Genomic DNA, 17,907 nt, shown 5'->3' on the forward strand with positions numbered 1-17,907 from the left:
ATGAGTGTGCTTGGACCTCCTCTCCCTGCGACGAGGCGAGTCGACTTCTTCCTCATTAGTCGATTCATCGCTCTCCTTGTCCTCCTCGGCTTCCGAATGCTCCTCGCCGCTCTCGCCCCCGCTCCCTTCTTCTTCAGCGCCTGGGTCCTGCACTCCGTTGGGCATCGAGTACATTTCAATGAGGGCCTGAAAGGATAACAATCAAAGGACATTCAGTCGACCACAAACGGGACATCACATGGTGAATCGGAAAGATACTTGATAAAACAGAAATATACCTGCTCCGGCTGGTGCGAGTTGTCGAATGGAATCACCCTCCTGGATCCCCGAGGGTTGTCTTTGTTGCCAGTGATTCCCCTCAACCAGTTCTCCAAGATATCCTCGCTAACCTCCTCCAGGTGGATCCGAGTGGTATCCTCGAGCCTAGAGTACATCCACATTGGATGATCGCGCGCCTGAAGAGGTTGAATGCGTCGACCGAGAAAGACCTCCAGCAGATCCATCCCGGTCACTCCGTCACGGACAAGCTGGACGACCCGTTGAACCAGCTCCTTGACCTGCGCCTTCTCTTATGGAACTACCTTCAGGGGAGCAGGCTTCTCCAGTCGAGCCAAGGAAAAAGGAGGAAGTCCAGTCGACTGGCCAGGGGTTGGCTGATCCTTGCAGTAAAACCAAGTCGACTGCCAGCCCTGGACCGAGTCAGGAAGGATCATGGCTGGGAAAGTACTCTTGCTCCTCATCTGGATCCCCAGGCCACCGCACATCTGGATCACCCGCGTCCTGTTGTCACTCGACTTGGCCTTTTTGACCGACTGGGAATGGCAAGTGAAGATGTGTTTGAAAAGCCCCCAGTGCGGTCAACAGCCCAAGAAGTTTTCGCACATGGACACGAAAGCGGCCAGATAGACTATGGTGTTCGGAGTGAAATGGTGGAGCTGAGCCCCAAAGAAGTTCAAAAAACCCCGGAAGAAAGGGCGGGGAGGCAGTGAGAATCCCCGATCTATGTGGGTTGCGAGGAGGACACACTCACCCTCTCTAGGCTGCGGCTCGGTTTCGTCCCCCGGGAGCCGAGCCGACTTGTGAGGGATCAATCCCCCCTCCACCAGGTCACCGAGATCATCCTGCGTGATTGCCGAGCGGATCCAGTCGCCCTGGATCCAGCCCGCTGGCAGGCCGGACCTCGACGAGGATCCGCCCTGGCTGGTCCGCTTGCCCTTCGCCTTCGCGGTCGCCTTGTTTGCGCGTTCCAGCGCCGCCGTCTTCTCCTTCCCCATGGTGACGGGTCAAGCTCGAACAGAGGTCCAATGACGAAGTGGAAGCGAGAGTGGCGGAGAGATCGGGGAAAGAGAAGAGAGAATGGGAGCACGCGGAGCAGGGGCCTGGCCCGAGACCTTTTATAAGGCCTTTCACCGAGTGGCTGACTGGTGGACCCAAGCGATCTAAAAAAATCCCGCAACAGTCGCGCATGCAGTACGTGGAAAAAAGGTGGCGCGGGGATCGAGGAGACTTGCCCAATCCGCCCTAATAACTTCGGTTCCGCCCGTCTAGCGCACTTCCCAAAATTCGAATCCCACGAGATCCGCGGAGAGCAGAACAACCTGTCAGACTAAAGACAAACACCCTCTACATTATCATTCGGAATTTTACCATGAAAGTTCACTCGACAACAACCAAGAATGGACCAAGGCGATTGAGAAAGGAGTCGACGCCGTCACCTCAACTCATTGTTCCAGACAAGGCATATTCATAGCACAAAGAGTGGGTCGGAAGTGTTCTCAACCCCTTCCTCACTCAAACCCTGATCCATTCGAGGGCTAATGATGAAGCTATGTACCTAGGGCAGGGTCCTGGACCTGTCCAACTTACCCTCCCCAAGTACATCTCTACAAAGAATCAGAAACAGTCGAAGAGAAACCATCAACCACTCGACCGTGGAGATGCACTCGCTCGACCACCTTGAAGACACTCGACCACCAGAAGATGAGGAACCCTCCACTCTGCAATGGTTAGGACTTAAACCATAGCATTATGAGCATTTATGACGCTTTACTATAAACGTTACCAGTAACGCCTTTCCTTTATGAACATTGAATCCTGTGTAACGGAGGGGAGCGGGGGTCCTGGCGCACTCTATGTAAGCCACCCCCCTCCTCTGAGACAGGGGTTGACATCTTTTGTAAACTCACACATACACGTATAATCCAGTTGACCTCCTCAGGGCACCGAGACGTAGGGCTGTTACTTCCTCCGAGAAGGGCCTGAACTCGTAAAACTCGCGTGTACAACTTCTTCGTAGCTAGGATCTTGCCTCCTCATACTTACCCCCCATTCTACTGTCAGTCTTAGATCCACGACACCCGACGGACTTGAGAGACGCTCACCCTAGAGCAGGGGACGTGCCAGCTTCGAGACCTGGAGTAGCCACATCACGTCACCACTTGAACATTCAAGCACTCGCGACTGCCGCATCTCCACAACCTAGAATGCCTAAGAGCTGCAGGAAAACCACCAGGTGCAGCTACTGAAGAAAGGCAGCAGAGGCATCAAGTAAACCGACAGGCCACCGAGGAGCATTGCCAGGCAGCCGACGGGGACACCTACAGCCATGCCGAACCTCGTGACGCCGCCGTCACCGGACCACCCAAGCCACCCAAGCTCCGACATATGAACCCCTCACCTGAACGCAACCCTCCCCAGGCGGCGCCCCCAAGGAAGACACGACGCACAGCGCGCCGTCGCCGCCCAATCCAAGCCGGATTTTGGGCTTTCACCCGGGAGGAGGAACAGGGGTGGAAAGGGGTAGGACCTCTGCAGCACCTCCAAGGAGGAGACGGCGTCGGGGACGTCGCTGCTGCTAGGCCGGCCAAGCCGGCCAACGGTTTCCCGCGGCCCAAAACCAGACCACCGGTCACCCACCCACATCATACTGGTGCTCGGATGGAGGCTGGCGAGCAGCGGCGGGGACGAGGGAGACATGGGAAAGGAGCCAACCTCAGATCCGACGAGGAGGGGAAGACCTCCGCGCCGCCGCCGCCGCCCATCGTCGTCTCACCACCCGCGTGGTCGAGGCCGCCGGCCAGAGCACCCCGCGAACGACGCCGGCCGAGAAGGCGCCGCCACCTCGCCAAGAAGGCCCGCCGCCCCAGATCCGAGGTCCTTCTCGAGGAAAAGAGTGACCGAGGCCTCGCCGCCACCATCACGGGCGGCCGCGCGAGCGGATCCGGCGGCTTTCTCAGGTGGCGGCGAGGGAGGCAGGGTGAGGGAGCGGCGGCGCGACCGGGGAACCCTAGTCGCCGCCCGAGTCACCCGAAGCGGACGACGCGGGGGCCGCGCGGGGGGGGGGGATTCGTGTGTTTTATGTGGACGCAAAATGTATGAACTAATGATAGTAGGTTCGGTTTTATCTCATATTGGTCAGCTGCAATATCAGATTGTGCAATAGGTGCATGCATATAATCATCATTGAGCGTGGCGAACTTCCCAAGTTTAGTGGTAGCCAAAATACTATATTTTGGGTTTTCTTAACTTGCAAAAAGTAAATTAACAACAAAAGTAAACTAAAAATTAAAACAAAAATAAATAACAAGGACTCTAGTAACCTTACCAGGATAGCAAAATATTCCCTCGGCAATGGTGCCAAGAAAAGGGGTTGATTACCTTTGATCCTGTTTCGGAGAGTAAATTGCCGAAAACCACCACAATTATTGCCTCGGATAGTGCAAGAAACCACCGTTTTCATAAAAGTTTGCCAAAAACACTGATTTTGAGTAATTGTTTGCCAAAAGCACTAAAAACGATGGTTGACCATGTTTTGACACAAAAACTGACAGCGGGGCCCATTCGTCAGTGCCATGTGGCATGGGGTAACAACCATCCGAGAGGGACGTTGGACCATTTGAATCAGCCGTCAGGTTGATGCGGGGTCCACCTGTTAGCATCTATAGCCCCCTTCCTCTCTCTCATGCATTTCATCCAGCATCTTGCATGCATCGCCAGACGCCACCATCGGTGACTTGGTATGAGCGCCAGCTGGTCGTAGCTGCTCAAGCCGCTAGTCGTGCTGGTGCTGACTACTACTGGCCACGCAACGCTCATAGCTAGGCGCATGCAGGACATGGCGACTTGCACCATGTGGCAGGGCGCGCGGTGGCGGTGCAACACAGCGACGACAAGCAGAGCTTGTACACGCAACAACCCGTGGTGCATGACCAGGATAGCTGAGGCGCGCATGGTGCCTGCTCATCGTTGGAGCATGGGTGCGCGCGGAGGAGTGATGACCCACAAGTATAGGGGATCAATCATAGTCCTTTTGATAAGTAATAATGTCGAACCCAACGAGGAGTAGAAGGAAATGACAAGTGGTTTTCAGCAAGGTAATTTCTGCAAGCACTAAAATTGTCAGTAACAGATAGTTTGATAGCAAGATAATTTGTAACGAGCAAATGACGGTAACAGTAAGTAAAGTGCAGCAAGGTAGCTCAATCCTTTTGTAACAAAGGATAGACCAAAATGGTTTCTTATAATAGGCAAAGCGTTCTTGAGGGTACACGGGAATTTCATCTAGTCACTTTCATCATGTTGGTTCGATTCATGTTCGCTACTTTGATAATTTGATATGTGGGAGGACCAGTGCTTAGGTCCTGTTCTTACTTGAACAAACCTCCTACTTATGATTAACCCCCTCGCAAGCATATGCAACTGTGAGAAAAGTATTAAGATAAAATCTAACCATAGCATTAAACTTTTGGATCCAAATCGACCCCTTACGAAGTAGCGCATGAACTAGGGTTTGAACTTTTGTCACTCTAGCAACCCATCATCTAATAACTACTCCACAATGCATCCCCTTAGGCCCAAATATGGTGAAGTGTCATGTAGTCAACGTTCACATGACACCACTAAGGGAATCACAACATATACATCATCAAAATATCGAACACATATCAAGTTCACATGATTACTTGCAACAAGATTTCTCCGTGACCTCAAGAACAAAGGTAACTACTCACAAATGATAATCATGCTCAAGATCAGAGGGACATTAAATAGCATAATGGATCTGAACATATAATATTCCACCAAATAAACCATATAGTAATCAACTACAAGATGTAATCAACACTACCAGTCACTGACATGTACCAATCTAAGGTTCCAGTATAAATATTGAACACAAGAGATGAACTAGGGATTGAGAGGAGATGGTGTTGTTGAAGATGTTAATGGAGATTGCCCTCCCCAAGATGAGAGGGTTGTTGGTGATTGATGTCTACTACACAACCTTCTTCTTGTAGACGTTGTTGAGCCTCCAAGTGCAGAGGTTTGTAGGACAGTAGCAAATTTCCCTCAAGTGGATGACCTAAGGTTTATCAATCCGTGGGAGGCGTAGGATGAAGATGGTCTCTCTCAAGCAACCCTGCAACTAAATAACAAAGAGTCTCTTGTGTCCCCAACACACCCAATACAATGGTAAATTGTATAGGTGCACTAGTTCGGCGAAGAGATGGTGATACAAGTGCAATATGGATATTAGATAATGGTTTTTGTAATCTGAAAATATAAAAACAGCAAGGTAGCAAGTGGTAAAAGTGAGCACAAACGGTATTGCAATGCTAGGAAACAAGGCCTAGGGTTCATACTTTCACTAGTGCAAGTTCTCTCAACAATAATAACATAATTGGATCGTATAACTATCCCTCAACATGCAACAAAGAGTCACTCCAAAGTCACTAATAGCGGAGAACAAACGAAGAGATTATTGTAGCGTACGAAACCACCTCAAATTATCCTTTCTGATCGATCTATTCAAGAGTCCATAGTAAAATAACACGAAGCTATTCTTTCCGTTCAATCTATCATAGAGTTCGTACTAGAATAACACCTTAAGACACAAATCAACCAAAACCCTAATGTCACCTAGATACTCCAATGTCACCTCAAGTATCTGTGGGTATGATTATACGATATGCATCACACAATCTCAGATTCATCTATTCAACCGACACAAAGAACTTCAAAGAGTACCCCAAAGTTTTTACCGGAGAGTCAAGATGAAAACGTGTGCCAACCCCTATGCATAAGTGAAAGGACAAGTGCTCCCTGGGTGGTTTTGGTAATTAATGTCAACATATCTCTTGTTGGACTAACACTTTTACCTAGTATGTTTCAGATAAGTTCAACAATGGAGTGGCATGGACTAGAGGATGTGGAACCCCTTCAAGATGCTAAGGACAAAGGATTGGCTCAAGCTTCAAGATCAAGACTCTACATTTTCTATTTTAGTGATCCAAGATCACATTGAGTCTATAGGAAAAGCCAATACTATCAAGAGGGGATGAGGTGTTGCTTAATGGCTTGCTTGCTCAAAGTGCTTAGTGATATGCTCCAAAACCCTCAACTACCTTCCCACATCCACATATGACCTAAACCAAAAGTCAAACTCGGCCCCACCGATTCTATCTATCCGGCGCCACCGAGTTTCAGATGTCATAGCCACTGCCACAAACCCTAGCAAATCGGTTTCACCGATAGGGATCTCGGTCTCACCGAGATGGGATTGTAATCTCTCTGTGTATGTCCATTACCAAAATCGGTCTCACCGAGTTTGAGCAATCGGTACTACCGAGATTACAATGCAAACCCTCTGGTTAGCTTATTACCAAAATCGGTCCCACCGAGTTTGTGTAATCGGTCTCACCGAGTTTGCCTGACCAACTCTCTGGTTAGCTTATTACCAAAATCGGTCCCACCGAGTTTGTGTAATCGGTCACACCGAGATTACGTTATGCCCTAACCCTAACCATATCGGTCCTACCGAGTTGCATCTCAGTCCCACCGAAAATCCTAACGGTCACTAGGTTTGCTGAATCGGTCCGACCGAGTTTAACCATTCGGTCCCACCGAGTTTGGCAAATTGTGTGTAACGGTTAGATTTTGTGTGGAGGCTATATATACCCCTCCACCCACTCTTCATTCGTGGAGAGAGCCATCAGAACATACCTACACTTCCAATACACATTTTCTGAGAGAGAACCACCTACACTTGTGTTGAGGTCAAGATATTCCATTCCAACCATATGAATCTTGATCTCTAGCCTTTCCCAAGTTGCTTTCCACTCAAATCTTCTTTCCACCAAATCCAAATCCTGTGAGAGAGAGTTGAGTGTTGGGGAGACTATCATTTGAAGCACAAGAGCAAGGGTTCATCATCAACACACCATTTGTTACTTCTTGGAGAGTGGTGTCTCCTAGATTGGCTAGGTGTCACTTGGGAGCCTCCAACAAGATTGTGGAGTTGAACCAAGGAGTTTGTAAGGGCAAGGAGATCGCCTACTTCGTGAAGATCTACCGCTAGTGAGGCAAGTCCTTCGTGGGCGACGGCCGTGATGGAATAGACAAGGTTGCTTCTTCGTGGACCCTTCGTGGGTGGAGCCCTCCGTGGACTCGCGCAACCGTTACCCTCCGTGGGTTGAAGTCTCCATCAACGTGGATGTACGATAGCACCACCTATCGGAACCACGACAAAAACATCCGTGTCTCCAATTGCGTTTGAATACTCCAAACCCTTCTCTTTACATTCTTGCAAGTTGCATGCTTTACTTTCCGCTGCTCATATACTCATTGCATGCTTGCTTGATATGTATTGTGTTTGTTAAACTTGTGCTTAAACTCCACTTAAACTTAAGAATATTAAAAACTGCAACTTTTGGCACTTAGTGTCTAATCACCCCCCTCTAGACACCTCTTCTCGATCCTTTCAATTGGTATCAGAGCTTTGGTCTCCATTGCCTTGGTTTAAACACCATTGGAGGAAGATGGATGTGTCTACTTTGGGGAGTCTTAGACATAGAGTGCCTATTCTTGATGGAGAGTATTTTCATGAGTGGAAAAATGAAATGCTTGAGATTTTCAATGAATATCATTTGAACAAGTACATTACTAGCCCTTGTGCACCTCATGTTGATCCTTTGCACCCTACCCTAGATGAAGATATTGACATGATTCGCAATCTTAGAACTGTTGAGCTCATCATTAGAGGCTTGCCTAGAAACTTGATTAGATGTTTGCCTACTCTCAAGTGTGCCTACACCATATGGAGATTTCTTGAGGAACGATTTCCAGATTATTCCTTGAAAAATTTAGACGAAATTCTCCATAAGTCTATTGCCTTGAGTAAGATGAACTCTAGTGATCCTAGCTTTGGTGATTGTCTATTTGAGCTTACCAATCTCATGCGTGCTAAAGGAAATGTTGGAATCATTAGCGATATCATATCTGAAGCTATTAGAATTCATAAAGGTAACCATTGTGATGATCATTTATCTAATGAATTACCCTCTCTAGGAATTGATCAATCACAAGATGATGTTGAACATGGATACTATGATGAAGATGATGATAGTGACTATGATCTTGATGATGCAATGAGGCATTTTGGTCTTATGGCAAATCTTCGCGGCTACATGGCTGGAGGAAAGGAATGGGTCCTTGATAGTGGATGTACTGATCATATGACCGGAGATAAAGATATGTTCCGTGAGCTTGCTGAAAACGACGGCCCTCGAAAATATGTCACTTTTGGTGATAATTCAAAGGGTAAGGTGGTTGGCCTTGGTAAGGTGGCCATCTCACATGATAGCTCCATACAAAATGTCATGCTCGTTGAATCCCTTGGATACAATTTACTTTCAGTTTCTAGACTTGCGGATTTCGGTTTCAATGTCTTATTCACTGAAGTAGATTGCCAAGTGTTTCGTAGAGACAATCATAAAATGGTCTTTACCGGTATACGTAGAGGAGATCTTTACATTGTTGATTTCACTAAAAAGGCTCAACCTAGAACTTGCTTAATTACCAAATCTTCTAAAGGCTGGTTGTGGCATAGAAGACTAGGTCATGTTGGTATGCGAAATCTTGATAAGCTTATTAAAGGTGATCATATCCTTGGAATAAAAGATGTCATATTTGACAAGGATAGACTTTGTAGTGCTTGTCAAGCAGGGAAACAAGTTGGAGGAAGTCACCGCGCGAAGAACATCATGACCACAAGAAGACCACTCGAGCTACTTCACATGGATCTCTTTGGTCCAAATGCCTACAAGAGTCTCGGTGGTAACTCATTTGGTCTAGTCATAGTTGATGATTTTTCAAGATTTACGTGGGTGTTCTTTCTTGATGACAAATCGCAGGTCCAAAAGATCTTCAAAAACTTCGCTAGGAAGGCCCAAAATCAGTTTGACGTGAAGATCAAGAAGGTTCGGAGCGACAACGGAACGGAGTTCAAGAACGCAAATGTGGACACCTTTCTTGACGAAGAAGGGATTTCACACGAGTTCTCGGCTACGTACACACCTCAACAAAATGGAGTTGTTGAAAGGAAGAACCGGACTCTTATCGAGATGGCAAGAACGATGCTTGATGAGTACAAAACGCCAAAGCACTTTTGGGCGGAAGCGGTTGAGACAGCTTGTCATGCAACAAATCGCTTGTATCTTCACAAGCTACTCGGCAAGACGGCATACGAGCTCCTCACCGGTAACAAACCCCAAGTTGGATACTTTCGAGTATTCGGCTCAAAGTGCTACATTCTTGATAAGCATCGTCGTTCTAAATTTGCTCCTAAATCTCATGAAGGTTTCCTACTTGGTTATGGCTCAAACTCTCACACTTACCGTGTCTACAACAATTTCACCCGAAAGGTTGAAGAGACGGTAGATGTGAAGTTTGATGAATCTAACGGCTCGCAAGTAGAGCAATTGCCAATTGATGTAGGAGACAAAGACCCTTCGGAAGCAATTCAAGACTTGTCCATTGGCAAGATTCGTCCAACGGAAGTGAAGGAGAGTACCTCGTCCGTCCAAGTGGAAGCTTCTACCTCACGACAAGGTGAACCAAGAGTTGATACGGAAGCATCCACAAGTGGGACACGCCAAGATGAAGAAAACGAGGAAGCGCACCAAGATGAACATCAACAACCTCCTTCTCCACCACGACAAGAGAACGACAACGTCAACAATGAAGAAGGCCAAGAAGAAGCACAAGATGAAGAGGATGTTCCACCCCGACCCAAGCAAAAGCTTTCACGAGTTCGAGCAAGAATTGCTAAGGATCATCCCGTCGAGCAAATCTACAATGATATCCAAACCGGGAGAATCACTCGCTCTAAAACTCGTTTAGCTAACTTTTGTGAACATTACTCATTCATCTCTAGCATTGAACCTATGAAGGTTGAAGAAGCATTGGAGGATCCGGACTGGATAAACGCTATGCATGAAGAGCTACACAACTTTGAGAGAAATCAAGTGTGGACATTGGTCGAGAAGCCCGACAACAACCACAACATCATTGGTACCAAATGGGTGTTTCGCAACAAGCAAGATGAAGATGGACAAGTGGTTCGCAACAAAGCACGTCTCGTCGCCCAAGGCTACACACAAGTTGAAGGTATGGACTATGGTGAGACATATGCTCCCGTTGCTAGACTTGAGTCCATTCGCATCTTACTTGCTTATGCTAATCACCATGATATCACCTTGTACCAAATGGACATTAAAAGTGCTTTTCTAAATGGCAAAATTGAGGAGGAAGTTTATGTTAAGCAACCTCCCGGCTTCGTCAATCCTAAGAAACCTAATCATGTTTACAAACTTCACAAAGCCCTTTATGGTCTTAAACAAGCTCCTAGAGCATGGTATAAATGCTTGACCAAGTTCCTTATTGAAAAAGGCTTTGAAATTGGTAAAATTGATTCTACTCTTTTTACTAAAAGGGTTAATGGAGAACTATTTGTGTGCCAAATTTATGTTGATGATATCATATTTGGTTCAACTAACCCTCATTTTAGTGAGAAGTTTGGAAAGCTAATGTCGGAGAAGTTTGAGATGTCTATGATGAGTGAACTCAAATTCTTTCTCGGTTTGCAAATCAAGCAAACTAAGGAAGGTACCTTTGTCTCTCAAACGAAGTACACCAAGGACTTATTCAAGAAGTTCAATATGCAAGAATGCAAAGGTATGACTACACCCATGCCTACTAGTGGACATCTTGATTTGACCAAAGATGGTGAACCGGTTGATCAAAAGGTTTATCGCTCTATGATTGGTTCATTGTTATATCTATGTGCCTCTCGTCCCGATATTATGCTAAGTGTGTGCATGTGTGCACGATATCAAGCTGCTCCTAAAGAGTGTCATCTTAAGGCTGTGAAAAGGATAGTGAGATACCTAATCCATACACCAAATTTTGGCATTTGGTATCCTAAGAGGTCCTCTTTTGATCTTGTTGGCTACTCCGATTCGGACTATGCCGGAGACAAGGTTGATAGAAAATCCACTTCGGGTACTTGTCAATTCCTTGGTAGATCTCTTGTGTCTTGGTCTTCCAAGAAACAAAACTCGGTATCCTTATCCACCGCCGAAGCGGAATACATTGCCGCTGGTTCATGTTGTGCTCAATTACTTTGGATGACCCAAACTCTTAAAGATTATGGGATATATGTGAAACATGTTCCATTGCTATGTGACAATGAAAGTGCTATTAAGATTGCTCACAATCCCGTGCAACATTCTCGAACTAAGCATATTGAAGTTCGTCATCATTTCATTCGAGATCATGTTGCAAAAGGGGACATTAACCTTAAGCATGTTCGCACCGATAAGCAATTGGCGGATATATTCACTAAACCACTTGATGAGAAAGTGTTTTGCAGGTTGAGAGGTGAATTGAACATCATTGATGCTTCAAACTTGGAGTAGGAACTCCATTTGATACATGCGGGGCATGAGCCTATGACTAATCCTCGATATTTCTCTTATGATGCTATTCATATGTCTTGGATATATTTGTACCTTGCATGTTATCTAACCCGTGTAGGTACTTGGTTGAATCTAAATCTATGAGATTGCAACTCACTCACATCTTGAGCAATCTCTACATCACCAAGTCTCTACACAATGGTGGTTGAAGACAAGGAAGCACGAAACCATTCAAACATATCCTTTGGCAAATTCTATGTTGAGTCTCATGATTGTCATTTTGGATACACAAGTGCTCTTCCTTGCAAAGCTAACCCATGTAGGTAGATGAACTCAAACTCCAAGTGGTGCTCCCAACCCTTGATGAACTACATCAACCTTGAGCAACCCACACAAGTTCAACTACATGAGCAAGATCAACACCACCACCCAAGGTATGTTATTCCATCTTAGAGAAGCTTTACTCCAAGTCATGAGTCAAAGCAACTCGACAAGATGTGAATACATCAAAAGGCTTAAACGAAAAATGGTAACCCCATTTTGAGCTTAAACGATGAGTATGACCTATGATCAAGTGCTCTCACTTGACTCCTAAGTCAATATACTCTAACATAGGTGACTTTGTCGCCGACCATCTCTAGATGAAGTTCTCGTGTGTCTCTCCGTGCTTTTGTCTCTTGCATATTTGTTTCCCCTTTCAAAAAAAACTTCATCTAGAACTTTTAGTTTCTTTTCTTTCCTTTTTGTTCTGCATTTTCTGCATCCAATTCATTGCAAATCTTTCAGTAAATTCCTTGCATATCCTTGTGAGATCTTACTTGTCTAGTGAGCTGAGGTGACAAGTGGTTTCACTCTAATGAACTCGGTCACACCGGTTTGTTCTCTTCGGCCCAACCGAAATCTTTCGGTGCAACCGAAGCACACAACTCGGAGTCACCGATTCCACCACAGGAAAACCAACTTGCCACTTATTCCTGATTTCTGTTTGCTCCAGCTCCACTCAATGATTCTTGTCCTCTACCAGCATCATATTAGACATGCTGCTTTGCTCTGTGACTCGAGGACCAACCCATTTGTATCACATGTCCAGAAGAGCCCTTCTTGGAAATTGATGTCAAAGGGGGAGAGAGAGATCACATCAAAGCTTAATCCTTCCTATAGGGGGAGAAAGAGAGAATACTCAGGGGGAGAGAGTTTCTCAACTAGGAGAAAGTAATATCATCAAAGACCCCAGATGCTTGGTGTTCAAGAGGAGAGATGTCACATGTCTTTAAGAGGGGAAAGACATGTTTGGTTGCTTGCTTTAGCTCAAGCTCTGTTGTTTCCTTTTTTGTTGCTCTGATTTTCTGTTCCCTATCTTCTCCCAATATCCCATGCAGATTCAGGGGGAGCAAGACATCTAAGGGAAGGAAATCTCTGATTTTATTGCATATCTTTACCTTTGGGGACATGTCTATATCCAATGTGGTACTTAGTACTCACTCTACATGTCATCCCAGTCTTGGTTCTCTTGTGGTTTCTCTTGCTTGCTCTGGTCAGTAGGTGTATCTGTGTTATTTAACCTTGTTTGCGCAGGTTCATCCCATCCTAAGCCAACTCAAGACCACAAGGTAAGTATATGCATCACAGTCATGTGAATGAGAAGTTCTTGCTGATGTACATACTGTTTGCAAGAAGGACTCATGAGCATGAAGGTACATTTCTCACATTCACATCATTTGCTCTGATGCATATAGCCAAGATACATGTAACACATTGCTTACTCTGTCATGTTTACGCATTCACATGCTCCTATATTCAATATTCACATGATTGCATACATGTAGGGGGAGCCTATGCATGTTACATGTCTTTCCAAAGCTTTACTTGCTATTCTCTATATCTTTATCTAAAGCTTTGATGTATGTTGTCATCAATTACCAAAAAGGGGGAGATTGAAAGCACAAGTGCTCCCTGGGTGGTTTTGGTAATTAATGTCAACATATCTCTTGTTGGACTAACACTTTTACCTAGTATGTTTCAGATAAGTTCAACAATGGAGTGGCATGGACTAGAGGATGTGGAACCCCTTCAAGATGCTAAGGACAAAGGATTGGCTCAAGCTTCAAGATCAAGACTCTACATTTTCTATTTTAGTGATCCAAGATCACATTGAGTCTATAGGAAAAGCCAATACTATCAAGAGGGGATGAGGTGTTGCTTAATGGCTTGCTTGCTCAAAGTGCTTAGTGATATGCTCCAAAACCCTCAACTACCTTCCCACATCCACATATGACCTAAACCAAAAGTCAAACTCGGCCCCACCGATTCTATCTATCCGGCGCCACCGAGTTTCAGATGTCATAGCCACTGCCACAAACCCTAGCAAATCGGTTTCACCGATAGGGATCTCGGTCTCACCGAGATGGGATTGTAATCTCTCTGTGTATGTCCATTACCAAAATCGGTCTCACCGAGTTTGAGCAATCGGTACTACCGAGATTACAATGCAAACCCTCTGGTTAGCTTATTACCAAAATCGGTCCCACCGAGTTTGTGTAATCGGTCTCACCGAGTTTGCCTGACCAACTCTCTGGTTAGCTTATTACCAAAATCGGTCCCACCGAGTTTGTGTAATCGGTCACACCGAGATTACGTTATGCCCTAACCCTAACCATATCGGTCCTACCGAGTTGCATCTCAGTCCCACCGAAAATCCTAACGGTCACTAGGTTTGCTGAATCGGTCCGACCGAGTTTAACCATTCGGTCCCACCGAGTTTGGCAAATTGTGTGTAACGGTTAGATTTTGTGTGGAGGCTATATATACCCCTCCACCCACTCTTCATTCGTGGAGAGAGCCATCAGAACATACCTACACTTCCAATACACATTTTCTGAGAGAGAACCACCTACACTTGTGTTGAGGTCAAGATATTCCATTCCAACCATATGAATCTTGATCTCTAGCCTTTCCCAAGTTGCTTTCCACTCAAATCTTCTTTCCACCAAATCCAAATCCTGTGAGAGAGAGTTGAGTGTTGGGGAGACTATCATTTGAAGCACAAGAGCAAGGAGTTCATCATCAACACACCATTTGTTACTTCTTGGAGAGTGGTGTCTCCTAGATTGGCTAGGTGTCACTTGGGAGCCTCCAACAAGATTGTGGAGTTGAACCAAGGAGTTTGTAAGGGCAAGGAGATCGCCTACTTCGTGAAGATCTACCGCTAGTGAGGCAAGTCCTTCGTGGGCGACGGCCGTGATGGAATAGACAAGGTTGCTTCTTCGTGGACTCTTCGTGGGTGGAGCCCTCCATGGACTCGCGCAACCGTTACCCTCCGTGGGTTGAAGTCTCCATCAACGTGGATGTACGATAGCACCACCTATCGGAACCACGACAAAAACATCCGTGTCTCCAATTGCGTTTGAATACTCCAAACCCTTCTTTTTACATTCTTGCAAGTTGCATGCTTTACTTTCCGCTGCTCATATACTCATTGCATGCTTGCTTGATATGTATTGTGTTTGTTAAACTTGTGCTTAAACTCCACTTAAACTTAAGAATATTAAAAACTGCAACTTTTGGCACTTAGTGTCTAATCACCCCCCTCTAGACACCTCTTCTCGATCCTTTCATTAAGTTCATGAGGTCACGAAACTCGCAAGTTGATCACCGAAACATACATCATGTGGATCACGTGATATCCCATTGTCACCACAGATAAGCACATGCAAGACATACATCAAGTGTTCTCAAATCCTTAAAGACTCAATTTGATAAGATAACTTCAAAGGGAAAACTCAATTCATCACAAGAGAGTAGAGGGGGAGAAACATCATAAGATCCAACTATAATAGCAAAGCTCGTGATACATCAAGATCGTGCCACCTCAAGAACACGAGAGAGAGAGAGACATCAAACACATAGCTACTGGTACATACCCTCACTACTAGGGAAAAGCCTAGCAACAGTGTGGGTTTTGGGCCTCTCAGTAGCGCGGGACCGGCGCTACTAATAAGGCGCTACAGCTAACGTATAGCAGTAGCGCCTGTTGTCCCACGCTACTGCTATACATGAATAGCTGTCGCGCTCTTTAGAAAAGGGCGCTGCTGATATTATCTACATCGCTGTTTACTGGGAAGCGCTACTGGTAAGGCGGCGCTACTGCTAAATTTCCCCCCTCACTACTACTAGCTTTATTAGTTTTTTTCCCTGCATATTTGTGTTGTATTTGTTTTGTATTTGAATAGGATTTATACAATAATCTTTAGCATATCATACACATACAAATGTAATCATAGCATATACATACAATTAGTCTCATCAAATCATGTCATCATCATAATCATCATCCAACACAAAGTGGTCTCTCGTCATCATCTCGAAAATAGCGATACAAGTCTCGATTACTTGCAAATACATCGTCATCCATCTAAACAATGATATACGCGAGAAGAGCTATCACTTTGAGTACATGAGTTCGTATCCCTCTCTCGCATTAGCGTGAAGCTAAACTAACTATTGCCTGTCGCTCGGAAACCGGAAACCGGTACACCTGGGCTTGATACTTCGGCCACTTGTCGTATATATACTCCTGGTGTAGCACTTCTGCGCCATCTATGATCTATGCACCTGCATCGTCACATGAGTCGATGATATGCAACATATATAGTTGAGCAACAGAAAGAGACAGACTTGGCAAAAATAGAAACAACATATCATAAGCATAAATAACAAAGTTCATCATACCCCAAAATGCCCTAACTAGAGTGATTTTCGCTAGTCGAGGAAGAGGATGGTTTAATTACATCACAAATAAAGTTTCACCGTCCATAACTCAAAGTTTTGTCATACAGAAAGTATGGACTAAATGGACACATTGTCATATATCGACAATCACTCCAACATGCCGTTCCATCCATCCAAGTCAGGGAGATAGTCCTCGAGCTTAGTGAAAGGGTTCATGTCGAGACACTGAGAGGCTATCCATGTTCGGACGTCTTCCCGCGACATTTGTCCTTCTCCGTAGAATATCCCTGTTTTTCCGACGACCTCCTTCATGATGATTTGGGCAAGTTCGCGCTGGATGTTATAGAACTCAGCTCGAAGTCGATGATCCTCGATATCTCCTATGTCCGTTGCCTCTTTTCTTTCGGTTCTACACCGGCTCCGCTCCCCGAGGTAGCGCCGGTCTCAGTCTCAGCGCCGGTCTCGATGCCGGTCTGAGTCTTAGCGCCGGTCTCAGTCTCAGCACCGGTCTGCGTGTCGGTCCCAGTCCCCAATGCCACCGGTGGGCCCAGCAACAACATCGGTTGATCGTTGGCAAGGCTAAAAAATTCGTCTGCCGCCCGGTAGACGTCGTCGCAATCACCAGAACCCTGTCCTTCATCGTTGCTAGCCATCTTTCCTATGATTAAATCTAGTTAATTAATTTTATACCTAATAAAATGAATAATGACATAAAAAGGCCTATTGTTTTGCAGGAATGTTGACTCCTTCCTGGTGCGACAAATCTCGGGCACTCGATATGTCCTAGTTTGTAGCACAAGTCATGCCGAAATTCACGGAAAATTTCGGCATGACCTTTGCTAAAAAGTGGACAAATCGAGAACCTGAAATTTGCTGGAACAGAAATGAATCAACATTCCGGCGAAACATAGGCCACTCAGCATCATTCCCTAGAAACAACAAAGCCACTTGGGCACAATCGAACAACTTCAATGAAAAGATATAACATGAGCAAACACTATTGAGGAATTTGCATATAACATGGCCACTTCAATGAAAAGATATAATGAACAATAATGGAATATGCAAATGAACATTAATGACATATATCATATAAAACACTCTTGTTTTTTGTTTACATAGCAACTATTAGTTTGACCAAGTTTTTGAAAAGAAAAACAATTCTGTTTTTTGTTTATAGCTAAATGCCATAGCTACTATTTTTTATTTATAACTAAATACTTTTGTTTTTTGTCTAAAGCTAAAAGTCTAGGAACTCCATTTTCTCTAACCCTTCTGACCTCACCAAAATTTCCACAACAAGACCTTAGTACCTACACCCAATTTCTTCAAAAATATTCAGGTCCATAGTCCAAATAATTCAAATTTCGTTTGAATGAAATTTGGAACAAATTCAGGTTCATAGTCCAAATATTTTTTATAGCTA

This window comes from Triticum aestivum, chromosome 2A, assembly GCF_018294505.1.
Source record: "Triticum aestivum cultivar Chinese Spring chromosome 2A, IWGSC CS RefSeq v2.1, whole genome shotgun sequence".
In the NCBI taxonomy this organism is placed as follows: Eukaryota; Viridiplantae; Streptophyta; class Magnoliopsida; order Poales; family Poaceae; genus Triticum; species Triticum aestivum.